This window comes from Molossus molossus, unplaced genomic scaffold (assembly GCF_014108415.1).
Source record: "Molossus molossus isolate mMolMol1 unplaced genomic scaffold, mMolMol1.p scaffold_m16_p_4, whole genome shotgun sequence".
NCBI classification, from domain to species: Eukaryota; Metazoa; Chordata; class Mammalia; order Chiroptera; family Molossidae; genus Molossus; species Molossus molossus.
The window spans coordinates 99,911,740-99,931,466 of NW_023425377.1; the positions used below are offsets into that span (position 1 = coordinate 99,911,740).

Sequence of the window (19,727 nt, forward strand, 5' to 3'; positions counted from 1 at the left end):
AAGAATTGCCTGGAAGCCATTATGTTTGAAATATAATTACTCTTAAATGAATGAGATTCCAATAAATCATTATGATTGTGAGGCTGGAAGTAACCATGCTAATGAAATTTGTAGCCTTTATCAAAAACATACAAGGTTATAAGAGTTTAAATTTTTTCCCTTTTAATTCTTCCCATTTATGACTAAAAGACTGACTGAAGGACTGGCAGGATGTAGAAAAAAAAATATTTTAAAAGTAAATTTAAAAAGCACTCTCTTATTGAACTAAGCTTTCAAGCAAAATAAGCTAGTCTTTGGTAAGTATGAAAAGAAGAACAAAAAAATCTTAAAATCAGGAAGATTTTTGCCCTGACTGGTTTGGCACTGAGGTTAGAGCATCAGCCCACAGATCAAAGAGTCTTAGGTTCAGTTCCTGTCAAGGTCATGTACCTCAGTTGCAGTTCGGTCCCCAGCACTGGTCAGGGTCATGAGTGAGGCAACCAGTTGATATGTCTCTCTCACACTGATGTTTCTCTCTCTCTCTCCCACTATATCTGAAGATGAATGGAAAAATATCCTTGGGTGAGGATTTAAAATAAATAAATAATAAAATCAGGAAGGTTTTTGAAGCATTTGATTAATGCATATTTTTTTAAACAGAATAAAAATGCGTGCAGTTTAGATGAACATTGTTTAGATGAACATTGAAATATATATATATATTTGAATTGGGACCAGTGGGGAAAATATCTTACCTTCAGGAACATAGTGCGATAAGCTCAGTAATGTAAATGCTACCCTAATATACTTTTCTTTCCCCAATTTTGAATCCTTATTTTAGAAGGTTTGGTAGATAAGATAAGGATGAATAATTGCTCATTAATTTCACATGACTGTACTGCTATAGACATTGCTCTGCAATGTACATAATTAAAATACCTGAATAATCACCAATCTCATACATTTATCATTGATAACAATTTTAAAATACTATATTTTCTAAGTTATAATATAAAATGTGAATACATGGAAAATATGAAATCAGATAAGAAAAACTTTCCATGGAAAAATATTTTAACTCTAAAGTTAGTTTTAGCATTTTTTTATTTTTTAAGAACAGGTGTCTGTCTATATCTTAAATTTTGTTGGTTTAACTGATATCCACTTAAACAAATGTATTTAAAAAGGGAAGTTTTAAATTACTATAGATGTTTTATATAAAAAATCTGAAGCCCATTACAAAAAAATTACACATATAATTGATTTCAGTACTCTTTACCCAAAGGAATTTATATAATCTAGATACAATAAAATTATTGAAAATCCCATTTATATGATGACAGAAGATGATTTGACTTTGGGTGGTGGGCACAAAATGCAATATACAGATCATGTATCATAGAAATCTACACTTGAAACTTATATAACCTTATTGACCAATGTCACCTCAATAAATTTAATTTTTAAAAAAAGCTTATTGAAAAAATACTATTAATAATAATTGCTTTCACATTGTATATTTTAGTGTTTTTGAGCAATCAAACAGGAAAAATGGTCATTTGGAGAACATCAACTAACCCCAACCCTAACCTCATTGTCTCTCCACCTCCCAAATGAGCATCAGTTAATGATATTGTTTCTATAAGTATCCTTTTTAGTAATAAACCCACCATTTCAATTTTTTATTTTATCATTATTGTCATTATCTATATTTTTACATCAATTATTTTAACGTTTTATATCTTTAAAAGAAGGCAGGGGTGAGCACCAGCCAGTTTGGCTCAGCAGTTAGAGCGTCAGCCCGCGGACCAGAGAGACCCATGTTTGGTTTCCGCTAAGGGCATGTACCTGGGTTGCAGTTTGTCCCTGGCCCTGCTTGGGGTCATGTGGGTGGCAGCCACTAAATGTCTCTCTCTCACATTGATGTTTCTCTTTCTCTTCTTCCCTCTCTCCCTCCCACTCTACCTGAAGATAAATGAAAAAAAAAAAAGAAAAGAAAAAAAATGTCCTGGGGTGAGGATAAAAGAAGGCAGGGGTGGGGGGCAGGAATAGAAAGAGGTGTCAATGGGGGAAAAAGGGTGAGACACCTGTAATACTTTCACCAATAAAAATAAATCCCCCCAAAAAGGATTTTGTTTTAATTGATTTATGGTAGTAGTTACATTATTATTAACTTCGTTTTTTGTTAATTCGAATAGTGTTATTTTTAGGTAACACTCCCAGAGTTAAGCCAAGTCTCTACTATTTAACAGGGAAGAAAGGAAGGAAGGAAGGAAGGAAGGAAGGAAGGGAGGGAGGGAAGGAAGGGAGGGAGGGAGGGAGGGAGGGAGGGAGGGAGGGAGGGAGGGAGGGAGGGAGGGAAGAAGGAAGGAGAAAAGCAGGAGAAAGGAGGAGGAAAGTAAAGCCCTTCTTCTCTGAAGTGTATGTTCTTCAGCCATATGGATAGATATCTTCCCCTCTACATTTATTCAAGTCATCAAGCCATCATTATTAATTACTGTACTTATGCTAATAATCTATCCAATACCTGTCTCTTAGTTTCTGACTTTTTAAAAATCTCTTCCTCCAATTATTTCCTCCATTCCAAAGCAACTACCCTCTCTGTGATTATAGACTATATTATCACCAACAAGTTTATCATCAAAAGCTCAACATCTCTTTGAATATTCTACTCTCAAACCATGTCCTCTTATCTTTTCGTCTCACGACCCTACTCTCCCTCTGCTTTAAATCTTTAATCTCATGAGACTCCTAATACATTAACTCGAACAGTTAATCTCCACCCTCTAATACCCTGCTGTGTCCACCTCCAGACAGCTTAGATTTCTTAGTCCGATATTGTCATTACAAATCCTTGAAAATATCCTCCTCTCTAGAACCTTTTCTTCTAGTGTTTTGTCTCTTGGAAAAATTTCATGTCTGCATGCACTAAATTACCTATTCCTATTAGCACTCAAGAAGATAAACATTAATGGGAAAAATTACACCAACAAACTCATTGACTTAAATCTATGATCACAAATTACAAATGTCACTTATGTTACCCTGTTATCCTGCCTCATTTCTGGCTCATGGTTCGTTTTTATTCTTGCTGTTTTGTCACCTTGTTTTTAGTTCAGGAATATAAGTTTGGTCCAGCCCTCTCACGCCTCCCCAGTTTTGTGTAAATTCCTCCCCTTCTAGGTTTGACTTTAATAAGTGTGTAACCTTTATTCTATTTTTAAACAGTAAAAAATCGCTGCTGCAAATTGATATAGTTAAATAACGCAGCTCACTTTGAGGTCTGGTGTCTAATTAAAGTTGTTTCAGAGACCGTATGTTAGCTTCCCTGAGGTCTGAAACAGACAATGCCTTGAAGGCCATTACTGTATTGATTAAGCAGCTGGATTCTTTCATGATCTGCTCTCCCTTTCTTTTTTTAAATTAGTGCCTAGAGAATCTGACTGGAAGACACAGGCACAGTAAGTAGAAGTTATTGGTCTCATTACTGAGACCCACAGAAGATGTAAAAATTCTAAGCGCCTTTCAGTGCCAAGGTTTGCATTGCACGAGAAAGCCCAACCTAACCAGCCTTAGACATTTTTACTTTATAATTATTGATATAGTTTTACACGGCTTAAAGGATGAAATCCAAACCCATTAAAGCCTCGTACAGAAGGCACTCTATTTTCCAGCCCTAACTTTCACTATTTTCTTAACGACACTTGCTGTTCAATGATGTTCAATGAAAAGTAAAATGTGCTGTTAATGATTTATTGCTCCAGGTCATCCTTTCTATTGTGGCTTCTAGAAACAAATTAGATGTGCTCTCTTCTCTTAGATGATAAACCAAACCTCAGACTAATCATCCACTAATTGGATAATACATAAGAAAACAGGAGCATTGCTTCTTCTTCAATTTCTCATTAGCCACAAACATAGACCATGCTCTCCAGAGTCTATGAATTAATATCTCCCACATATCATTCCAAAAGAGATTTTCATTTTCCTTTCGTAGTGCCAGTACTTCTGTAGGCAAGTATCTCTGCCCCCAGCAAAAGCAAAATGCTTATATGCGTAAGAGTTCCATTAATGTTTTTGGGACAAATAATTGAAGGAATGAAGGTTGGTATTCACTGTCACCAGTAACTAATGGAAAAACTAGGATATACTGGAATGGGACCAGTATACTGTGCAGAGTCTAAGGGAAGGGATGAAGCAAGACCTTAGGACAGAACAGGAACTGGGACTGCTCAGGAAGCCCTTTTTATACTTATTTCTACTTCTTTCTTCCAATACGTTTCACTCCCCCCCCCCCCCGCCCAATTCTTTGTCTCCCTCTCCTGTTTTCTGTCTCTCCCTCTCCCTGTGGTCCAGCTGCTTCTGCTTGTTCCCATCACATAAAATGATCTCACCTACTTGTGGAATATAATTAACATAACAGTCTGAGGAATACGGTAGACCCAGAAACAATGAAGTAGGGTACAGACTGACAACCCTCAGAAGAGGGGGTAGTGGGGGGAGGGAAGAGATAAACCACAGAACTTATATGCATGTACGCATAACCAATGGACATGGACAATAAAGCCAGAGACGGGGTGGGGGGGATGGGGAGGAGGGTGTCAATAAGGTAAAAAAGGAGAAACGTCTGTAACAAAAATAAAATAAATAAATAAAATAAAATAAAATGATCCCACATCTCTCCAACTGCTTTTTGTAATCACTCGCAAATACAGAAACTTATTTACCCCTCTTAGGTCAAGTGTCCATTCCAGAAATAAATGTGGCCAAAGGATCACATATGCAGAATAAAAATATAGTTGCAATCACATGGTTGGAGGAGGCAAAGAGGTAAATTCTAGAAACAGGGGTGGGCACACAATGAGATAGGTATCTAATCAAAGTCTACTATCCAATGAATGATGTAAATCGGCTATTGGATGAAATCATTGAATAATATATATTTAGACCTCATAATATGTATTCCTAGACAATTTCTTATAATGTGGCAAGAAATTAAAGATTTTTCATCCTTCCAGTATGCTTTGACTATTCTAATGATGCCCATCACTGTCCCTGTTCTTTCTTAACCCCCCTAACTCTATCTTTACAATTGCAAGGAACCTCCATGTCCATGATATCATTATTCTCAGTGCTGCATCATTTTCAGGGTCAAACTTGAAGGCTCTTCCTACCCATTTACTCAAATTAAAGTTTGGATTTTGCCCCCTATGGTTTCAGGTTTACAAAGTAATGACTTGACAACACTATCACTATACCAACTCCTCCCTCAGCAGATGCTCCCATTGTTTCCACAATCCCTGATGTTGTAATCTTTTATTCCTCAACCTTGAAAGTAAACCTAATTTTGCCATGGGAAAAAAAAAAAAAAAACAAAAAACAGGTTGATTTGAAGTACCAGCTATTTGTGACTAGCTCTCTGAAATTACCTGTCTTTACTACTCAGGTCATTTTTATTGTTCCAACTCATCAGAACACTTTATATTGAGCATTTCTAGCTGTTTTACGGTAACAGGAAGATTTTCAATACTTTACTAGTGTTTCAGTCTCTTTTCCCCAAAACTGTGTTTCTTCCTTTACCTTCTACATCATACTTATTTTCCCCAGCTTCAACAGCTGCTCATTTCCTTGGGAAATTTTATGAACTAGAGTAGTAGCCTCCTGTTTTCTACATTTTTCTGGACTTTCTCATTTCAAAAATACGGAAACAACCTCAACTAGCTTAGACATAAATGAAATTTTTATTGACTGGATTCATTCAATAAATAAGTATTTGGTGGTTGTTGTTTTTTATTAATTGTATAATATATCAGACTTTGTGCTAAGTGCCAGACATTCAAAGAGAAGCAATAAAGCCCTGGTCTCTCTGCACTCCAAGCTAGTGAGGTACGGAGACACCAGGTAACTAATGTAACCAAAGGAAGAGTTGACTGACCAAGCTGGAGTCAGGCAAGAATGGAGCTGAGCTTTAGAAATCTCTGAGACAAAAAATCTCTCCAAGAAAAGCAATTACTGAGGACCGGTATTGTATTAGACCCCTTTCTACTCATAATTTTACATAATTCTCACAAGTGTATAATTTAAGTAGCATTAGCTCCATTTTGCAGATGAGGAAACCAAGACTCAAAAAGGGGAAAAAAAATCATCTAAAGTAATCTAAGTCGTAAAATCTAGAGCCAAGATTTGAACCCAGATCTAGAGCTAAGATTTGAACCCAAATCTCAAAACCTCAGCGTCCATGCTGTTTTCACTGTACTATTTTGCTTCCATACCAAAATCAAAATGCCATTAATGTCCAGTTTTTTTTAAAGAAATACCAAACATGTGACAACTTTCTTATTTATTTATGCTAATGACAAGTGATTGTATGACTTTCACTTTCCTGTTTGTGACCCTTTCTTGCCATGACTGACCCCATAGCCTTGAATACACCCAGCACCTATGTAATTAATCCAATAGCATGGAAATATGTTCAATCTTAAAAGATATATTAAAACTGAAATAATTAGTGTTGCTTCATCAATGCAAGTTGAGAATCTAGTTGCATATTTAGATCTGAAAACAACAAGAAAATAAAAGAGATGCTAGTACATTTTTTAAAAGGTAAGTTAAAGTTAGAGTATTATATGTAAGCACACTACAATACAATTTAAACTTGCTATAAGTGACGGATATACCAATATGAACCCGACTTGACAGATTTTGTGTTGTTTATGTAGCACCTCACAAAGCCATTTGAGAGGGCTCAGCAGTAAGAAGTATAAACCTCAATGTGTGAATACTTTTATCAAATATGTGCATCAAGTGAAGTATCTCCCAAACTATTACTTTTGAGGAAAACTCATATTAGATACATATGTCAGTAATATAATTTTTTTAAATGTGAAAGGGATCAATATATAAATACAAAAAAAGTTAGTGCCCCTTTTGATCTGTACGTTTCATTTTCTTCTGACATCAATGCCAAGCACAGAAATCCCAGAATCTTTTATGCATAATGCATAGACAACTCATAGGTTCATTTAGGCATGTGAAAAATCTCTGGGTTCAGGTTGCCGTTTCATCTGTAAGGTCCATGAGAGAGCAATCTTCATTTTAGGTGGCAGAGGGAGGAATTTACATTTCCTAGTTCTGTGGGCTCATTGAACCTCCTCCTTGTTCGAGTGTGTGCACCCAAGTGGGTACATTTGCATGTACACCCACGTGCACAAACACGGGAGCAACAAACACAATTATTTCAAGCTATAAAATTCAAATCCTAATTTGTGAGCTCTAGCAATAATGTTTGATATCTCAGTGGATACAAGATAAGATTTATAGAACTTCAAGAAGAACAAAAATCGTTACCTAGTGTAGAAATGTCATTTTGAATATATTGCATTTACTTAAATACATTCTCCTGACACTGATTTGTATTGTTTTCTTAGCTAAGCTGAAGAAATAACTATATCAAAAAGGAGACCTGAGCCCTGGTGTCTGAGAGATTATGTACACAGCGGGCCCTAGGGGGAAAATGTTAGCTGAGAGAGTTCAAGCTCAACCCCCCCCCTTTTTTGGGTTTTTGGTTTGTTTGGTTTTTTTTTTTTTTGAAATAAAGTAGTTTAGTTCCTCTTCACCCCAAGTACTCTAGGAAGTTTCCCATTGTCCAAATAATTTCTGAGGTTCTTGGAAAGAAGAGCTTTTTGGTTCTCTTTACCACCTGTATGCCCAGACTTAAATTCTAGCTATTACTGATGGTTTGACCCCTGCTTGCCACCTCACCTCCTTTTCCTTTCTTCCTGTCCCATCACTCTCTCAGTGAATCTCATCTTTTGTTCCTTCTCTCAAACTTCTATGAGAATCCTTTTGGGGTAACCAACATTGACTCAAGGCTTCAGCAGGATGAGGGGACACTAGTAGAGTACATACAAAGTCTTTCATGTGTTGCTAGATATCAGTGTCATTGATGGCATCAGGCCATCACCACCACAGAGAACGACCTACCAGCTGTCTTTCTAAGCCTCTGGTTGTTTGCTTGTTTTGTTTTGTTTTAATTGTAGTGCTTTTATCTTCCCTGATCAGAACTATATTTTGCCATTACAGCTTCTTAACCTTGTGGCCTGCCTTCTTCCTCTTCGTTTGGTTCAGTAAAAGCTCAAAACTCTAAATTTCTGTTATCGTTCTTTTTAATCCTCACCCAAGGATATTTTCTCCATCAGCTTTTAGATAGAGTGGGAGAGAGGGAGGGAGGAAGGGAGAGAGAGAAACATCCATGTAAGAGAGACACATTGATTGGTTGCCTCCCACACAATCCTGACCGGGCAGGAGATTGAACCTGCAACCCAGGCACTGCCCTTGACTGGAAATCAAACCTGCGACTCTTTGGTCCACGGGCTGACTCTCTAACCACTGAGCCAAGCCAGCCAGGGCTAAATATCTGTTATCTTATTAAGCAGTTAAGCAGAGGAAAGTAGTTCTCTCCACGTCCTCATCTTTCATACCGAAAGAGCCATTCAGATGGTTCCCTAAAGAAAAAATCAGTCACCTGCGATCTCTAACTAGACATACACCAGCAGGGAACTGACGCCGAAGTTTTTGTGTCACACACGATGAAATCCAGACAGCAAACCCTGTCCCATGAACAGTCTATGAAAACACAAAGGAACCTTTGGGAAATGATCTTTCCTCGTGTGCTGAGCAAAAATCTAAATCGTGACTGACTGATTATTTCTTACCACTTTGCACAAAAGTACATTAGAGAGAAGAAGAAGAAGAAGAAGAAGAAGAAGAAGAAGAAGAAGAAGAAGAAGAAGAAGAAGAAGAAGGAGGGGGAGGGGGGAGGGGGAGGGGGAGGGGGAGGGGGAGAGGAAAATCGAGCTCCAGAAGAAGTCCAGTTGCAAAACTCTTTGGGAAGGAGGTTCGCAAGGAAAAAATCGGGTTTGTGTAGAGAACGGCCGCTGCCTTCTTTCCCCGGTTCCCTCAAACACCCACGGTTTCACCTACCTCTTTTCTCAGGCCAGTCTCGTGGACGCCAGGGAGAGGACGCACAGAGCCAGGGAAGGATTTGCTCCTGAAATCAGAAACCAGAAGGGAGTTGTAGTCTGGATCCGCACTCTCGGGCAGCCGCTCTTTCTGAAGGAATCTCCAGTTCACCCAAACATTACATTTAAAAAAATTGTTGTTAAGATACTGCCTTATTTTTTACTAGTAGTAGAAACAACCCAAATTCTTCTTTTCTCATGCCATAAAATATAGAGCAGTGATGGAGACAACAGAGCAAATGAGGACAACAGGCTCTGTCTGTCCTCTCCATCACTTCTTGTTAAGGTGCCGGTGGTCAGGGCGATGCCCATCTGCTGAGAGCAGCAGCCCAGGCCGGGACCAGTGTATTCAAGTCCACATCTCAGCCCTGCTGTGCGATCACACTCTCGGGGAGGAGGCACACGGCTCTGCGGAGCGCCCCGCGGGTTTCCCTTCGTGCGTGTCAGGGCAGAGACGCCAAGTCCACTTCTCCTCACCATGCTCTTAACAAATACCATCTGGCCCTGGCCGGTTTGGCTCAGCGGTTGGAGTGTCCGCCTGCGGTCCGGAGAAACCCGGGTTCGGTTCCCGCTAAGGGCACGTACCTCGGTTGCAGTTTGTCCCCGGCCCTGGTTGGTCGTGCGGGTGGCAGCCACTCGATGTGTTCCTTTCACATCGATGTTTCCCTCTCTCTCTCTTCCTCTCTCTCCCTCCCACTCTGTCTGTACAAAAACTGTCCTCGCGTGAGGATAAAAAAAAAAATACCATCTGGACCTTTGAAATATTTATGATTAATTTGCTCCTTTGCTCTTCTGAGTAGTCTTCTTTGTCTATTTCATTATTACCTCTCTACCAATTCTACGTTTGCTTTTCCTTGTTCCCTCGCAGTTCCTGATAGGGCAAAAAAAAAAAAAAAGATGTATGGGACTTAATTCATGTAACCTTAAAAGTTCCAAGGTTAGCCCAGCGGGTCTGGCTCAGCGGTTAGAGTGACGGCCCGCGGACCAATGAGTTGCAGGTTCAATGCCGGTCAAGGGCAGGACTTCGGTTGTGGTTCGTCCCCAGCCCTGGTCACGGTCCTGCAGGAGGCAACCAGTGAATGTGTCCCTCTCATATCAATGTTTCTCTCTCTTTCTCCCTCCCACTATATCTAAAGATAAATAGAAAAAATATCCTCGGGTGAGGATTAAAAGTAAATAGATAAATAAATAAAATTCTAAGATTATTTTAGTTACTGTTATATTAGAAAAAATACATAGTTTTTATTTTGACTGGGTTCTAGTCAAACCTTTATTTTACAGAATAGGACATTGAAACCTAAAGAGATTAACTAAAACTTGCCTAGATGTTTTTTCAATTTGATTAGAACACGAACCCAGGTCTCATGGCTCCCAGGCTAGGGCTTCTTACAACACACCACGCTGCTCTCTGCGTTGACAGTACATTTAGTTTGTCACACGCAGTAACAATGACTACCCTGTGCCTTATTACTTACTATTGCTTTATGTTTATTATTATTGCCGAGATTGCTGAATTCACATTTCTGGAAGGTAAAGCTTATGTCTGATTCTGTGGTGTCCCTAGAAGCTTGTATTCTATGAGCACATTTTTGGCACTCGGGGAACATTTGCTGGGTATTTTAATACTATATCTACTTTTTTCCAAGTACCTTTCTAAGTCTTCTTCCTTTTTGAATTGAGTGAGTGATATTAAAACTGAGATCAGTGCTCGCTTCGGCAGCAGATATACTAAAATTGGAACGATACAGAGAAGATTAGCATGGCCCCTGCGCAAGGATGACATGCAAATTCGTGAAGCGTTCCATATTTTTTAAACTACAGGACATTGAAAAAAGAAATAGAGGAAGATATAAAACACTGGAAGCACATACCTTGTTGATGGATTGGAAGAATTAAGATCATTAAAATGTCCATATTACCTAAAGCAGTCTATAAATTCAATGCATTCCCCATCAAAATACCAACGACATATTTCACAGAACTAGAACAAATACTTCAAAAGTTCATATGGAACCAAAAAAGACCCCAAATAGCCACAGCAATTTTGAAAAAGAAGGACAAAGTAGGTGGGATCACAATACCAGATATCAGGTTATACTACAAAGCGACTGTAATCAAAACAGCCTGGTACTGGCACAAGAACAGGCATATGGACCAGTGGAACAGATTAGAGAACCCAGAAATGGACCCAAGGCAATATGCTCAATTAATATTTGACAAAGGTGGCAAGAGCATACAATGGAGTGAAGACAGCCTCTTTAATAAATGGTGTTGGGAAAATTGGACAGCTACATGCAAAAAAATGAAACTAGACCATCAACTTACACCGTACACAAAAATAAACTCAAAATGGATAAAAGACTTAAATGTGACTTCATGAATCCATAAAAATTCTAGAAGAAAATGTAGGCAATAAAATTTCGGACATCATATGCAGCAGAATTTTCACTGATACATCACCTAAGGTAACAGAAACAAAGGAAAAAATGAACACATGGGACTACATCAAACTCAAAAGCTTCTGCACAGTGAAAGAAACAACCATCAAAATGGAAAGGCAACCCACTGTATGGGAGAACATCATTGCCAATGATACCTCAGATAAGGGGTTAATTTCCAAAACATATAGAGTACTCATATAACTCAACAAAAGGAAGACAAAGAACCCAATTAAAAAATGGGCAGAGGAGCTGAATAGACACCTCTCCAAACAGGACATACAAATGGCCAAGAGACATATGAAGAAATGCTCAACATTACTAATCATCAGAGAGATGCAAATTAAAACAACAATGAGGTATCACCTCACACCTGTCAGAATGGCCGCCATCAACAAATCATCAAATGTGTTGGCGAGGGTGTGGAGAAAAGGGGACTCTAGTACACTGCTGGTGGGAATGCAGACTGGTGTAGCCGCTATGGAAAACAATATGGTGCTACCTCAAAAAATTAAAAATTGAACTTCCATTTGACCTAGTGATCCCACTTCTAGGAATATACCCTAAGAAGCCTGAAACACCAATCAGGAAGAATATATGTACCCCCATGTTCATAGCAGCACTATTTACAATAGCTAAGATCTGGAAACAGCCCAAGTGTCCATCAGTAGACGAATGGATAAAAAAGTGGTTGTGCATATACACAATGGAGTACTATGCAGCTGTAAGAAAGAACGATCTCTTATCCTTTGAGACGACATGGAGGGACCTGGAAAGTATTATCCTAAGTGAAACAAGCCAAGCAGAAAAAGACAAATACCACATGACCTCACTTATATATGGAATATAATGAACATAACAGTCTGAGGAATAGGGTAGACCCAGAAACACGAAAGTAGGGTACAGACTGACAACCCTCAGAAGAGGGGGTGGTGGTGGGTGGGAAGAGATAAACCACAGAGCTTATATGCATGTATACATAACCAATGGACATGGACAACAAAGCTGGGGATGGGGCAGGGGGGAGGGAGAGGAGGGTGTCAATGGGGTAAAAAAGGAGAAACATCTGTGACAAAAATTAAATTAAAAAAAAAACAAAACTGAGATCAAATTCATTTCAGAAGTAAATAATAAGTCTTTTTCTAGCTCCCCACTAATGGTAATATGAGAAAATTGTTGCTAGATCAAGTGCAGTCTTGCGGGAGGAGCTCTAATTGTCCCTGGACTGATGTTTCCACATGGAGGGAACTGTGTTAGAGGAACATTCTGGCCTCTTCTCCAGGGTACTCTTCACCTCAACACACACTTCCTCAGAGGAAGCTAAGGGACTGAGGCCAGGTCTACGCGCTCGCAATTCCACGGAGATTCCGCTCACGCTGGAGTCCACCTGGTGGCCCTGAATCTGGCCCTTCTCTAAGCTCTCATGGTCTGCAGAGAGTTTATTTTTTCATTTGCTTTCAGCCATGTGGTGAACTCAGCAGGGCACAGAGTCCTTTAATTTGAGGGAATAACTTTAATTGCAGGGAGTGACATTAGCAAAAACACTTGCTTGCAATTTTAAGCTATATTCTCCAGTTTCCTCTGTAATAAAGCTATTTTTTGTGTTATTTTTTTTTTAACTCCTATGTATTTTGTTTCCAAATTCGGGTGCTAGGAAAAGAGACTGTTATTTACCTTATTTTTTAATTACAGTTTACATTCGATACTATTTTGTATGAGTGTCAGGTGTACAGCAATGTGGTTAGACAATCATATACTTTACAAAGTGTTCCCCCAATATTTCCAGTACACAACCGGCACCATACATAGTTATTACAATATTATTGACTCTAGTCCCTACGCTGTATTTTAAATCCCCTTACTATTCTGTGATTACCAATTTGTACTTCTTAATCCCTTCATCTTTGTCACTAGCCTCCCAACCCTCCTCCCCTCTGGCAACCACCAGTCTGCTATAAGACTGTTTCTCTTTTGTTTGTTCATTTATTTTGTTCTTTACATTCCCCATATAAGTGAAATCATGTGATATTGTCTTTTCCTGTCTGACTTATTATATTTAGCATAATACCCTCTAGGTCCATCTATGCTGTTACAAATTGTAAGATTTCATTATTTTTATGGCCAAGTAATATTCCATTATATATATATGTATCGCAGCTTTTTATCCACTCATCTACTAATAGGCATTTGGGTTGCTTCCCTACCTTGGCTATTGTAAATAATGTTGCAATGAATATAGGGGTGCATATATCTTTTCAAATTAGTGTTTTAGGTTTCTTTGGATATATACCCAGAAGTGGAATCACTGGGTCATAAGGCAGTTCCCTTTTTCATTTTTTTGAGAAACCTCCATACTATTTTTGATAGTCGCTACACCAACCTGCATTCTCACCAACAGAGCACAAGAGTTGAAAAGGGACTGTTATTTATCCAGTGAGTCCCCTTAAACGTCAACAGTAGTTCCCTCTCTTGCTCCAGTAGCCCCATGTAAGGACAGTAGATATTTCTTAGTTATAGACTGTCTGAATGTCCCAGAACGTAAATATAAGGGCACACTCACTGGGAGAAGAGAAAGAGTGTTAATTACCTTTCATCTCATTTTCTAGTACAGTAGAAGGCAATATGCTTAACTTTTATATTTTTAATATTTCTGTATTTCTAGCATTACCAAGACCCTTGTACAAAAACAATATAGTAATTCCTGTATCCAAGTTAATGTTCTGCATCAGTGGAAGCTCCAGTTTTTCATATACAGGTTCTTTATACAGAAATTCATTTTAAAATTTTATATACCTAGGATACTGCTGAACTAATGTGATACAGTACCACAAGCTTTACCAAGTTTGTCACTTGCTACTATATAATGTATTGTATCATTGGATTAATTAACTGGTAGACATGATTAGTTAGAAATACTCAATAAAACAATTGAATTACTTTTAGTAAAAACAGAATGGGTACTAGGTCATTTCACAAAAGCACACGGAAAAATGAACTATAACATTAGACAAGTTAGTCAAAATAACATTACCAGTATTTTCAGGAAGCTAACAGTTGCCTTTTCAGCAAGGCCTTTCCTGATCACGCTTTCCAAAATTTTAACTTCAGACCTGACACTTTATATCCCCACTCTCTGCTTTTTATCTCCTTGGTACTTGTTATTGATTAATATACTATGTATCTTGTTTATCTTTTTTTTATTGCCTATCTCCCTCAAATATACACTCAATGAAGACAGGTGTCTTTTGTTCACTGCTGTGTAGTTAGTTCCTGGACCAAGGCCTGACACGTAATAGGGCCTCAATAAGTATTTGTTAAATGAAGGAACAGAGGAAGGACAAACTTCTGAAGAATTTCTTTAATTTTCTCTTCCTTACAGTGAAGAAAATTGCCTTTTCTGCAAGGAGGAAAATTGCTTTTTCCTGCCCTAGCCCTGTCCCTGCAGAGTCCCTTAACTCCTCTCCATCACACTTCTCAATGTCTTTTCCAATAAAAACCACACGGACACTTGGAACAGCATGATATTTAGTACCTAAAAACACAGATTTATTCTACTTCTGTCACTTATGAGCTGTTTACTCTAAGCCTGTTATCTCACTTGTGAAGTGGGAATACAAATACGAATTGCAAAGATATAGAAAAGATTAAAGGAGTGTTGCAAAGAGCTTTGTAAACCTCTGAAACCTATATAAATATTTACAATTGCAGGCCAGCTGTCATCACTACAGGAGCTTTTTCGTCTATTTTCTGCCAAGTAATATTTATCCTCCAGTTCCCTATAATATGTATTTTTAAATTGTAAATAAAACTCTTCCTTCAGCACTTTTTCCTGGAATGAACAGAATGGCAGCCCAGTGGCCTCTGTACTGGTGACCGCGGAAGTAAACAGCACATCGTTTTTCACTTGCATGCCTGCTGCCACTCACAGACCTCCACAAAACCAGGCTGAAGCCAATGAGCCAAAGGGAAAAAATGGACTTAAGCCAATGAGGCAAAAGGGAAAATAATAACTCAATTAAGCGTCCATCAGCCAGAGAGAGAACTATCAGGGAAAGTAAACAAAGTTATGCATGATAAAATGAGATCAGAATTGGACTAGGTCATATAATTCGAAGGGCACTAGAAAGAGCTTTTCTAATTTGCTGTGGACTGTGAAATTATAAAATGAGATCTTTATTTCTTTGTCCTACAACAATTATCTTCAGATATCTACTATTAGAGAGGAAATGCCTCCTGAGAGAAACATGAAAACCGGCATCAGTCTTCAGTATCTTCTCATAAATTGGGTTTTTGATAGCTAGCTCACTCACTGGAAGGCGGAGAATAAAAGCTTAGTGGAATGGGACTCATATTTAACTGAGCTGTAATTTAGGGAAATTAAAGTCCCAGAATAATTCTTGAGAAGAATAATTAACCTAGAGCAAGGTTCAGCAAACTTTTTCTATAAAAGAGCAGATAATAAATACGTTGTTAGGATTTGTCTGCTGTTTGATGCCATTACTCATCTCTAACACTGTAGTGCAAAAGTAGCCACAGACAATACATTCGTGTTCCAATAAAACTTTATTTACAAAATGAGGTCAAGTTGGCCAGTGGCCCGTGGTTTACCAACATAATTTACCAAAATGGGTAGATTTCTGTCATATATGTCCTAGAATAATGAAGGAAGTGGGATCTCGTAAAAATGGGAAAATACAGAATATAAACATTTCCTAAGGCATCTTAATGCTACCAACGGCTAGTTCTGCCATGAAGCTTCACATGGAATATTAAATCTTAGTTCATTCTTATTTCTTCTTTGATCAGAATTCAGTTTAGCAAAGAAGACTATAATCAATTGTTTCTTTTTTTCTTGAGAGAGCACACTATAAGGAGCAGTGGAGAGTAGTTGCTAAGGATTTGGGTAAAGCTCTTAGAATGATGTCTGAAATATATTCATTGCTGTCTAAAGTTTAGATTTCTATTATTTACGCGCCAAGAAAGAAGACCTCTTTCCCCTCTACTTATTCCTAAGTTTCAAATATAATTAGATAGATAGACAGATGATGATAGAACATAGATAGATAGATAGATGATAGATAGATAGATAGATAGATAGATAGATCGATAGATAGGTAGATAATAGACAGACAGATGAAAGATAAAGTGTACAGTTAGCTGATGGCACGTGCTCACTGTACTCCTTCAGACTACAGCTGGCTGACGGTGGGAAAGAATTCTGACAACAGGGATGTGAAGACGGCTCCTTTAACTCAGTCTCAGCTCTAGCCTGCTTGCTTCTACTAGGCTAGTTGCTGGTGATTATGGGTATAAGTACAGGTTTGGATTTTGTGGGAAGGGTGACAGAAACAGTGAGCAGAGCTAGTTCAGCCACGACTTTGGCTACCTTCTCAGACCAGGACCAGAAGCCCCAGAAAGAAGTAGCAAGCAGAAAGTGATGGAGCCTGGGAAAAGTATGACCTCCAGAAATCCATGGATCCCTCAGGGCACAAGTGTGACTAATAGATCAACTAAATAGATCAACTGAATCCTCCCTACCCTAGAGCTATGAAGACAAGCACAGAAACCAGTTCCTTTCATCCTTTTAGGTTGTGGGACAGGGGAAAAGACAGTTTTCCATTGTTTTTGTAACTGCTATCACTTTGGGTCTTCCAACAGCCAGGGTTGACCCCAGGGAGCCAAGAGAAAAATATAATAGCTTGTATAAGGGAGCCCAGAAGCCAGAGAGAGCATCATCAAACAAAAGAAATAAAATACATACCCAGGAAACTAGAGCTTCTAGGAAGATAGATAGCAATTTAAATAAAAATGGTAGAAGCACTTCAAGAGATTCAGCACAAAAGAAACATTTTGGAAATTTGATATAAAGCATAATTTTTCCACTAAACAATTCAGTAGACAATTTGAAGATTACGCTCATTCTTGATATCTGAATAAGTGATTAGAAGATTAAATTCAAGTCTTTCTTCACAGTATTATGCAAAACTATAAACAGATAGACATCGTGATGCAAGAAGCAAGGGATAAATGTGTTAGATCCAGGAAGCATAACTCATGAATTATAAAAGTTCCAGAAAGATAAAAGGAATACATGGAGGAGGGAAAAGATTTTTTTCTTGAGGTCAAGGAAGAAAACAGATTAAAAGTTCTCATCCAATTCCGGTCTGAACTGGTAGGAAAAGACACATACTTCTGCATAGACGGGCAAATGCCTAAACACTAACATTTGGAAAGAATTGCAAATTTCCACACTACAAAAAGAGTTACCTATAAAAAATAGTTAGATTTCCTCATCTCCAACACTAGGCACTAGAAGGTAGCAAAACAGCATCAACCAGTTTCCAAGAGAAGATTAGGATCAAGAGGTATGTATCCACCTGTGATAACTCACCTGCTAGGGCAAAAGAAATATATTTAAGGCCATATAATATTTCAGGTAGTAATATTTATGAAATAAAGTAAAAGCAGAAGCAGATATAGATGTTTTGGGAATGTTAAAATCAGTGCGAACAAGTCCTAAAACAGGAGAGACATTTTCTAAGGTGAATTCTAACAATCTAAAACCATGAAGGGTTAAGAAGGTTGGTTGGGCATCCTTTAGGAGTTTCAACAGCGCATTTTCATGGGTTCAAAAAAAACATTATCTTATTGCCAAATAATAGTATTTAAATATATTTCTGATTACAGTAATAGGAACAGGAATTGCAATCATTTATAGAGTTGAACCATAAAATTAAATTTTCAAATTAACAAAGAAATGAAATGAATAGAAACTTGGTCACATTTGGGGGGAAAGGAGGAAAAAACATAACATAAAATTAAAACTAAGTGAGAGTTAAGTTGGAACCAAAATGAGAAATAGATCATCGTGGTAAACACAATGAAACTGAGCAACAAACTGCTCTTTAAAGGGATCACTAAAAATAGAACCCAGTAAATTGGAAGAAAAACAAGTATATCAATGTTTCGGTAAACACAATGAGCCTGAACAGCAATAGCTGTTTAAAGGGACCACTAAAAATAAAGCCCGGCAACATGCTGTTTTCAAGAAGCCAGAGACAAAGTGTTAGAGAGAGATTGAAAATAGAGTGATGGTGCAAAAGACTCAGGCAACTGAACACACACACAGAAAAGAAACCAGGAGTTGTCAATATTGATATCAGATCAGGCACAATTTAAGCTAAAAAAAATACAAATAAAAATGCTGAAAGAAAAAAAGACGATTTTGTAGTTACAAAAGGCTCGGTGTATGAAATTTCATAGTCATAAACCTTTATACACTAAAACGTGTCTCATAATACCTAACGATTAAAAGTACCAAGAAAGCTTGATGAAAACACAACATAGGGAACCTTGTTCCAACTTAAGATAAACAACTAAGGATAGACAAAGGCAAACAGAATGATTCAATCAGTTGGTTTAACAGACATATAGCTAAGATACAGTTTGTCCATTTGTTTGTTCAATATGACAACAAAGAACCTTTGACAAAATAAAAATGTAGATATATATCAGGACATATTATCAGCTCATGATACAGATAGATTAGAAATATATAATTTTAAAATTACTATTGCAACTACTAGGAACTTAAAAAATAGTGGAGAGAAAAATGAAAAGGAAACCCTAACTGTTCAGAAACAGAAAAAGCTACACCTAGTAAAAACTTGTAGGCTCCAATCTTTGATAATGAGGACAAGAGAAAAAAATTAAGTATTTATTTTATTATCTTATCTAATAAATTAGAAAAAATGAACCAAAATCAAAGTTAAAAATTATAAATGAATTCAATTAAATAGGAAAATAAATAGGTAATTAATAAAATAGTACAAAGGCATTAGTAGTATAAGTTTATCACCAAAAAAATTAGACAGAATAAAATAATACAAATTTAGGAATGCAACTGTATGCCAAAGGTTTTTTTTTTTTTTTTTTAATCTGGAGGAAATGGTGGATCTCCTAATAAAATAAAAATGCAAAGAATGGACCCAATAAAAAAATTGGGAATGAGAATCCATTTAGTATCATAAAAAATTCTGTTGAAATGGTCACAGGAATCAGGTGGGTTAACAGTAAGCTTTATCTAACCTTGGAAGAATTGATGATTTTTTTTCTTTTTAGAGAAAGTGATAGGAAGGGAGGGATGGAGAGAGAGACATGGATGTGAGTGAGATACAGGGATTGGTTGGCTCCCCGGTTGCCACCCCCACACGCCCTGACCAGGACCAGAGATCGAACCTGCAACCGGGATACATGCCCTTGACTGTGAATCGAACCGGAGACCCTTCAG

At 37.7% G+C, this 19,727-nt stretch overlaps 1 non-coding gene across 1 annotated transcript; it reads left to right on the forward strand.

Annotated features, from left to right (window-relative positions):
- Positions 1-10,703: 10,703 nt before the first annotated feature.
- LOC118616748 lies at positions 10,704-10,810 on the forward strand. The gene has a single exon (XR_004956708.1). It is a non-coding gene; the product is annotated as a U6 spliceosomal RNA (small nuclear RNA).
- The last annotated feature ends 8,917 nt before the right edge of the window (positions 10,811-19,727 follow it).